Here is a 9,388-nt window from a genome sequence, read left to right on the forward strand (position 1 = left end):
GCTGCCCAAACAAAATCTCAGGAGCATAATACAATAAGGATGTATTTCTCATTGACAGAGCAGGATAATGCAGGCATTCTTGATCAGGCAGCTCTTCCATAGATACAATGATGCTGGGACCCAGGCTCCTTCCATCTTGTGGCTCTACCATCTTAAACACACAGCTTCCTCCATTACTTTGTTTATCTGAATTAAGCCATGGAAAAGGAAGGATTATGGAAGGTTGTGCATAGGATTTATGGGATAATGTTGCAGTAATGCCAATCAGTTCTCACTTTCACTGGCCACACCCAATGCAAAGGAGTCTGGGAAATGTGATATATATGGCCAGAAAGAAGGGGATATCTAGGTAGCAGTTTCTGTTACATAGATTGTTTTGGCAGCCATGAACTTATGCCCATATACATGTTGGGAAAACATAGCTGGGCAGTATCTTTGAGGGAAAGGACAATAACCAGTGGTTTAGTTATTGAACATTTATGGAGAACTTCATATGTTTCAGATACTGCTCTAAGTATTTTTTTAAGTAATAACTCATTCAGTTCTTATACAACCCTGTGGAGTAGGTCCTATTATTATCCTCATTTACATGGGGATGGGAAAACTAAGGCACAGAGTAGTTTGGTAGATTGCTTAAGGTAGTAGCACCAGTAAGTGTCAGGAATGAGGATTTGAACCCAACTATCCTGGCTTCAGAGTCCATGTTTTTACCAGTAGGCTGTATGGATTCTCCAACTTCATCAGTACTGTGACTCTTTCATCACAGTGAAATCTTTTTCTTCATAAAGAACTTGGGTATTTCAGTACAGCCCCGTGAGGAAAGGAAGTATTACTCCCATTAAACTGATAATGTAATATAGTCCACAAAAGTTGAGGAACCTCCTCAAATCACACAGAGAGTAAATTGCCATGTCTCTGTGGGAATAATTCCATTTTGAACTAAGTTTGACATTTCTCATGGCCACATCTGGTTTTTGTTGGTGGAGCTGTAAGTGTGCTCCCTTCAGAGAGCATTTTGGTGCTACTTTATAAGCAAAAATGGGAAAGCTTCATCTGAGGTAAAAGACTCACTTCATCCAACAAGGGTAGGGTAAAGACAGGATTATGAATTAACTTCAGATCTTGTCACCTCCAAGCTGTTTTGTGTTCTTCAGCATTGTAGAAATTAACAGCACGAATATCACGAATGTTTCTGTGTCAGATGATGCTAGCAAGTGCAGTATTAAGGACTGCATTAAAGCCTTAGAAAATCCTTTGACTCAAGTTTACTTATTGTTGAAAAATAATACCTAGAGCTAATGATACGATCTTCATACTTCTTTGTGAGTGAAGGTTACCAAGAGTGTTAATGAATATTCCACAGCAAGTGATCTGACCTTTGTACTTCATATAGCAATCTATGAATAATACCTAAGGATTTGTTTTTTAAGCATTTTTCCCTTGAATTTTCATATTTTTATTAAAAATATTTCATATTTTTATCAATTTTTTTATTAGCAAAAAATTTGGGACAGTATCTCTGATTTATCTTTTAATGACACTTGTGAATTCTAGAATTTTGCCATTATTTATTTTTGACTTTGACTGTTAGTCCACACAGGCTTCTACAATAAAATAGCAGTGACTGGTAGCTTCTCAAGCACAGACATTTATTACTTACATTTCTGGAGCCTTGGAAGTTCAGAATCAGGGTGCTGGCAGATTCTATGCCTCGTGGGGACTCAATTCTTTATTGATGGCCCTTCCTTCTGTACTCCCATGGCAGAAAGGGCAAGGGAGTTCTGTCAGACCTCTTTTATAAGGGCACTAATCCCATTCATGAGAACTCCATCCTCATAAACTAATCACCTCCCAAAGACCTCACCTCTTAATACCATCATATTCAGGGTTAGGTTTTAAAATTTTGGGTGGACACAACATTCAGAACTTTTCATTTTAAGTTTCAAGACCACATGCCTAATCTCTTTGGATTAAGTTGTGAGCTTATTAGTACTTTTTTTTATAAATGACATGATTCTAACATCAATAAGAAATGACTCTGTTTTGGGGCGCCTGGGTGGCGCAGTCGGTTAAACGTCCGACTTCAGCCAGGTCACGATCTCGCGCTCCGTGAGTTCGAGCCCCGCGTCAGGCTCTGGGCTGATGGCTCAGAGCCTGGAGCCTGTTTCCGATTCTGTGTCTCCCTCTTTCTCTGCCCCTCTCCCGTTCATGCTCTGTCTCTCTCTGTCCCAAAAATAAATAAAAAACGTTGAAAAAAAATTTTTAAAAGAAATGACTCTGTTTTAGGGAGTCTTTTTTTTTTAATCTCTCATGTTTTCAATGTAAAAAGTATAATGAGTCTCTTTAAAAAAACAACAAAGTTTTGGGGTGCCTGGGTGGCTCAGTTGGTTAAGAGTGCGACTTTGGCTCAGGTCATGATCTCGAAGTTTGTGAGTTCGAGCCCCACGGCAGGCCTCTGTGCTGACAACTCAGAGCCTGGAGCGGCTTCTGATTCTGTGTCTCCCTCTCTCTCTGCCCCTCCCCAACTTGTGCTCTGTCTCTCTCTGTCTCTCAAAAATAAATAAATGTTAAAATTAAAACAACAACAACAAAGTTTTCTTAACCTTAATAATATCACTTCTTGGCCTTTTGGCTAAGATCAAGTGTTAACCTTAACAATATTTTTTATTTTTATTTTTAAAATTTTTTTTTCAACGTTTATTTATTTTTGGGACAGAGAGAGACAGAGCATGAACGGGGGAAGGGCAGAGAGAGAGGGAGACACAGAATCGGAAACAGGCTCCAGGCTCTGAGCCATCAGCCCAGAGCCCGATGCGGGGCTCGAACTCACTCACGGACCGCAAGATCGTGACCTGGCTGAAGTCGGACGCTTAACCGACTGCGCCACCCAGGCTCCCCAACAATATTTTTTAAAGGCAAACTTTAAAAGCAAAACAGATGGCACAAGATTTTTATCATTTCAACTTAACTCCTGGTGTTTCTATGTATCTTCCTTTTGTTTTTATATATACCAAAAATCACAATATTTTCAGAGTACAGTACTTTGAAATTTGGAGATTAATTTCATAAACACCACTCATTCAATATTTTCATCACAGTTGTGGGAAGTAAATATAATTATAGTCCTCAGTTTACACATAAAGAGGCAGAGGCCTGAGATGCTGGGGACTTGTCATGTCCCACAAACACAACTGGAAATGTGAAGCCCAGTTTCTTCACAAGGATTTAGAATCTGGATTTTCCTGCCTCTCTCTGAGGGCAGAGAATTAATGTGAATGTTTTCTTGGAAATGTCATTAGCTGAAGGTAGGCTAGGAGGTAAGGGCCTTCTGCGTGTTCCCAAAAATCTACCAGTCATTCCACCCTGCTCATAAAGAATTTCATCCTCATAATAGCACTTTGGAGTCAATGTTAACTATTGTTTGTTTTCTTTTTTAAAGATGAAAACTCATTAAAATTTAGAAAAAGTACCTGATTTACCCAAGTGTTCACAGTTAATCACAGCGAAATCAGAATTGAAGCCTGTGTTCATATAGCTCAAGATACTCTGTGCTTTACCTATATTTCTTCCAAAATAAAACCTTGTTCTGAATACTCTGTGTGTGCTTAGACCTATTAGTATTGAATTTAACAGCAAATTAGATAACTGGGCTCTGGTACTGGCTGGAGTCTAAACCAATACTTGATTGAGAAGTTGGTCATTAGTACAGGCCCATGTCAAAGTTGTATGTGTGCATTATATGATTGGGTATGTTTATGTTCACCTTATGTTCCTCCTAGCATCTAAGTTTACCTGGTAGGTATGTTCCAATGCTTTTAGGTGAGACTATCTTCTTTTATATTTGAGATTGATACTATAGACTTGATATTTCATTTTTGACAGTATCCATATTTGTTGGTAGTACTCTTTAATAAGAAGTAATTTGGGAATTTATTCATAAAACAGCTATTGATTCTTATATGAAGAGCAGTTATTTACTTCCAAGAGCGAGATCCTGAAAATAAGATCTAGGATCTGTTTGTCACTTGGCCTAGAATCAAACAATTATTTTTCCTCTAATGCCTTGAAACAATGCCTTTCTTTTCTTAAGAAACCTAACTAACATTTAAGTAACTCTATACATTTGCATTCATATCTTTATATACAAAATAGGTTTTTCCTGAGTAAGGAAAGGATATGAAATCAAGGAACATGTTTTTTCTTCCTTGAGCTCTGCTTTGTAAGCATGTTGGATTTTTATTTAACATTTTTATTTATATATGTACACTGGCATTGGCATATTATGAAAAAGTGAATCCTAAGTTCTGTCAACACTTTGGCCCCGAAGGAACAATTAAAAAAATAAATCAATTAGCTATTTTTGCATGTATATACTTTTTATAGAACTATATTTGAAAATAGTGTAGTTGGAAAAAATACATTTTATATAAAAGCATATTATGAGCCCCTTCACTGTGAGACTGCGACTTGGATGCATCTCAAATTCTCACACCTGTGTCATGGAGTTTCCTTTTTTCTGGTATTATTTATACATATCTTTACGGTCAGGCTGATAAATGATCCCCTCCATGAGGTCTGGTTCCACCATTCTTCCCTGAAGGCTAAAGTCTACTTGCCAGAGTCCTGCTTGGCTGTCTGACCCTGCTCGGTAGCTGGGGATAACAGGTTGGCAACTGTCGGAGTAATCGCTGTGGAGAAAAGTAGGGGAAATGCCTGATGGACTTGCTAAGGATCCCAGGAGTCCAGCAGCAGTGGTCAGGAACACCCATTGAGAGGCAACTCAACAGAAAGATCCTCCTCACGTACTTACCCCTACTTGAAGCAACTGCCAATGAGGCAGGCCTTGAAAAAATATTTACTGAGAACTTACAGTCTCTACTTGAGCTTTCACTCAGTGCTTTCCTAAAGCTGTATCACAGATCATGTGAGGATTAGAATTAAGATGCTGTATTAGGGCCATTTTACTAATGAAGTTATATCACAATCCAACACATGTTGCTTAAAGTTTCACATGCAGTGATGAGCACCCCAAAGCCATATTTTTTGAAAATGGTAGGATAAAGTTAAACATTTTGTAAATAAACTTTATTTTTTAGGCAATTTTAGGTTCACAACAAAATTGAGTATAGTTTCCCCTGCCCCTGCCTGCACACACAAAGCTTCATTATGAACATCCCCCACCAGAGTGGTACTTTTGTTACAGATGATGAGACTACATCGACATATCATTATTACCCAGAATCCTGGGTTTACATTATACTAGGTGTTGTATATTCTGTAGATTTTGACATTCATCTATTGTATTATACAGAATAGTTTCACAAAGTTTTAAAAGGGCAACAAAAAATATATTCTGACTCCCAGTCTGACTCCCATTGATCAGCAACCCCAGGAGTAGAAAGGGAAGGCCTGGAAATGGACAATTGTGGATGGAGTGCTATACAGATTGTGTGCAAAGGTCTGTGGATTACATGCTGAGCTTGTTACGGACCTCAAGAACCTTTAGTTTTTTGAATAGTACTATACTTTAAAATTTTTGGCACATGTCCATAATGCTAAATCATTAGATTGTTTCCATAGAGACATCTAAGAGCAAAGCATTAAATGTGAAAAAAAGAGTTCAACACAGGGGCAGGAATATATAGGGTTTCCAAGTGCAGGCTCCAGAATGAAAGTACTTGAGTTTCTCTCTTGCCTCTGCCACACACTGAAAGTGAAACTTTAGGCATATTGTCTACTGCCCAGTGCCTCAGTTTTCTCATCTGTAAAAAGAGAATTATGGTGCCTATCTCTGTCAGTTCCCCAAGATTGCTATAACAAAATAGCACAAACTAAGTGGCTTAAAACAACAGAAATTTATTACCTCACAGTTCTGGAGACTACAAGTCTGAAATCAAGGTATTGGTAAGGCTATGCTCCATTTCAAACCTGTAGGAGAAAATCCTTCCTTTATCTTCCCAGTTCCTTATGGTTTGCTGGAAATTCTTGACATTTCTTCCCTATGATAGACCCTGCTTCCCTATGATAGACCCTTAAAGACATCCCATACACTCAGGCTTTAATTATATGAAGTCATGAATGTGTATACTTTTATAGAATAAATTATGATGACATATTAGAACATGTCCCATTGCCCATTGATTACTTTGAGTGTGTACAATTTAATCAGTTCTAGTTGTACCTCTTTGTTACTGCTAAAAAAAAAAAAAAAAAAAGGATCAGTGTCCTTTAAGTGTTTGTTCCTCAGTTGGTTTGAGTAACTTGAGGTATGGAGTAATCACTTACCTTGCATTTTGCAGGACTTACCAGTCCTGCCTCTGTAAAGTCTGACTACATTATTATTGTTTCCTCCATTTGAATAACTGATTGTCACAATTCCTTGAAATGGAGGATTAATATTTGATTCAATTTTGTTTTTTTAATTCATAGTTTTAGTCAAAAGCCTATGACTTTCAGTTAAGCTGATCATGGTTTAGTCTAATTTCCTAAAGGCTCCTGAGGATTGTTCAGAGGTGACAACTGCTTGTTGTTAGCACCCCAGGAGAATGTGGGATCTTGTGTTCTTTACAGTAGATATCCAGGGCCCTAAGGGCAATCAGTGAGAGGAGTGTATTCTTTAGGTATTGATGATGGTAGGTGCTAAGAAGGAAGCTGTCACCCAAAGGCCATGCACTGACTCAGAGATAGGACTTTTATTTTATTTTGTTTTTAGAACGTAGTGCCGGGGTGCCTGTGTGGCCAGTCGGTTAAGTGTCCAACTTCAGCTCAAGTCATGATCTTGCGGTCCATGAGTTCGAGCCCTGTGTAGAGCTCTGTGCTGACAGCTCAGCCTGGAGCCTGATTCTGATTCTGTGTCTCCCACTCACTCTGCCCCTCCCCCCACTCATGCTCTGTCTCTTTCACTCTCAAAAATGAATAGATGTTAAAAATAATAATAATAATAAAAAAAGGACGTAGTGCCAAATGATGGCTCCATGTCTGTAATACCGGCTTTCTTATATCCCATTGAATCTTTTAATAGTCTTAATATTTTGATTACTATAACTCATTTCTTAAGTTACAGACACGCAGTATCTGGGGCTACTGTAATTGTCGTATACAAGCCTTTGATATATATTTCTATAATGATATATATTAGGTTTTGTTAGTTTAAGTGGCCTTGTGTTTGTCATCATTGTGCTCAAAATTATTTCCATGAAAATGTAAGAGGCAATCGCATTTGGACAAACTGGGTATATTATTTTGGGTATATTATTGCACACATCAACCATTAGACTTATGCAGCATACCCATACACCAGCTCTTAAGAAAGGAAATTTATGTTTTTAGAACAAAGCACTGAAGTCACCATCTCAATGTCACATAGCCAAATGGTGAGGTTTGAAGAAGTAACTCATAGCATTTGGTATGTAATGCTTGTAAAGCTGTGACTCACATGGTCAAGAACAGGGCTACATTTAAAGAATCGGCTCCTAAGTAACTTCTTCATTTGTATTTCTCTCATTTAAAGAAGTCCACACAGATTCTTAGTGTTATTTCTACTATGCCGTAGCCTCAACCTTCTGATCCTACCCCCCATCCCAGAAGAACCTCCTTTCTCATGTATGCTGATTTTTGTTTTTATCATTTAATTATTCTTTCTTTTATTGTACTTTCCTGCAGAACAAGTGTTCTGCTCCATGGACACTTTTTCTCCTCAGAGATACAGGATAAAGGTTGGGGAAGAGCAGCTAAACAGTAGTTGCCTAAGTGGTCTTTATAGGTTGGAGGAAGAAGAGTATGAAATGTAAATAATTATCTCTAAAATAAGTACGAGAAAGCATTTTGTTCGAAATTCTAACCAGTTAATTCTTACTGTGCTCTACAGCAATAGTGGATCTGGGAACTATACTAGAAATCAGAGAGGACATTGATGCTGTCATAGTTGAGGTGACCCATGCAGGCTTGCATATTTATTCACTTGCAGATCCAACAGTAGAACCAAAGCCTCTTGATACTTCACTTTTACTATGATTATGCAAAAATACTTATCTGGAGTCTTCAGTGGTGTGCAAGCATTCTAGATTTGAAGGTTTTGTGGATGTAAAGTATAGAACAGCCAGCAAACTTTTGGCATGATTTAGGAATCATAAGGAATTCTGATACCAGCCGTAAGTGGAACAATGTTTTGGTGGGCAAATACTTTCATGCACATTATCTCACTAGTCCTCACAACAATCTTATAAGCTGACAGATAATATGAGTCTTATTCATTGATGAAATATTGAGGATCAGAGATGCTACATGACCTCTTCCTGGTCACATTGCTGGGTAAGCGATTGAGCCACAACTAATTCCCAGATCTATTGACTTCTGGTCTAATTTCAGTCTTTCTGCTAAACTCTATGGACATACACACACACACACACACACACACACACACACACACACACACACATACACACACATACAGTTACTATTGTATAATGGGTAGATCTTAGCAGGATCTTGGTATCTTCTTCAGGCAGAAAAGATAACCTCACTACCTATAAGAGGAAATAAATCAATGACTTATCATTAAAGGAAATTTCTTTATCTTTAAAGAATTGGATATGAAGAAATGAATGGCTTCATGTCAAATAATGAAAATGTTTATCCTCTTTTTAAAAATTTTTAACATTTATTTATTTTTGAGAGAGAGAGAGAGGCAGAGCACAAGCAGGGGAGGGATAGAGAGAGAGGGAGACACAGAATCTAGGCTCTGAGCTGTCAGTACAGAACCTGATGCAGGGCTCGAAGCCACAAACCACGAGATCATGACCTGAACTGAAGTCAGATGCTTAACTGACTGAGTCACCCAGCTGCCCCATTTATCCGCTTTTAATTTTTTCAAATTATTTCTACCTTTTCTTCCAGCATTGCTCACAAATGATTAAAAGTTTCTGTAGAAGGAGGGATGCCTGAGTGGCTCATTTGGTTAAGTGTCTGACTTTGGCTCAGGTCATGATCTCACAGTTTGTGAGTTTGAGCCCTGTGTTGGGCTCTGTGCTGACAGCTCAGAGTCTGGAGCTAGCTTCAGATTCTGTATCTCCCTTTCTCTCTCTGCCCCTCCCTTGCTCTCTCTTTCTCTCAAAAATAAACATTAAAAAAAGTGTAGAAATCTTTTTAAATTTTTTTTTAATGTTTCTCTTTTATTTTATTTTTGAGAGAGAGAGACAGAGCGTGAGCAGGGGAGGGACAGAGAGAGGGAGACACAGAATCCGAAGCAGGCTCCAGGCTGTCAGTCCAGAGCCTAACATGGAAGTCGAACTCATGAACTGTGGGATCATGACCTGAGCCAAAGTTAGATGTTTAACTGACTGAGCCACTCAGGTGACCCTCTGTAGAAGCAAATCTTAATGATCATATT

At 38.3% G+C, this 9,388-nt stretch overlaps 1 non-coding gene across 1 annotated transcript; it reads left to right on the forward strand.

The window, feature by feature from the left end:
- Positions 1–2,612: 2,612 nt before the first annotated feature.
- On the forward strand, positions 2,613–2,797 carry LOC125175921 (U2 spliceosomal RNA). The gene has a single exon (XR_007156068.1). It is a non-coding gene; the product is annotated as a U2 spliceosomal RNA (small nuclear RNA).
- Positions 2,798–9,388: the final 6,591 nt, after the last annotated feature.

Source organism: Prionailurus viverrinus, chromosome C2 (genome assembly GCF_022837055.1).
Source record: "Prionailurus viverrinus isolate Anna chromosome C2, UM_Priviv_1.0, whole genome shotgun sequence".
Classification (NCBI taxonomy): Eukaryota; Metazoa; Chordata; class Mammalia; order Carnivora; family Felidae; genus Prionailurus; species Prionailurus viverrinus.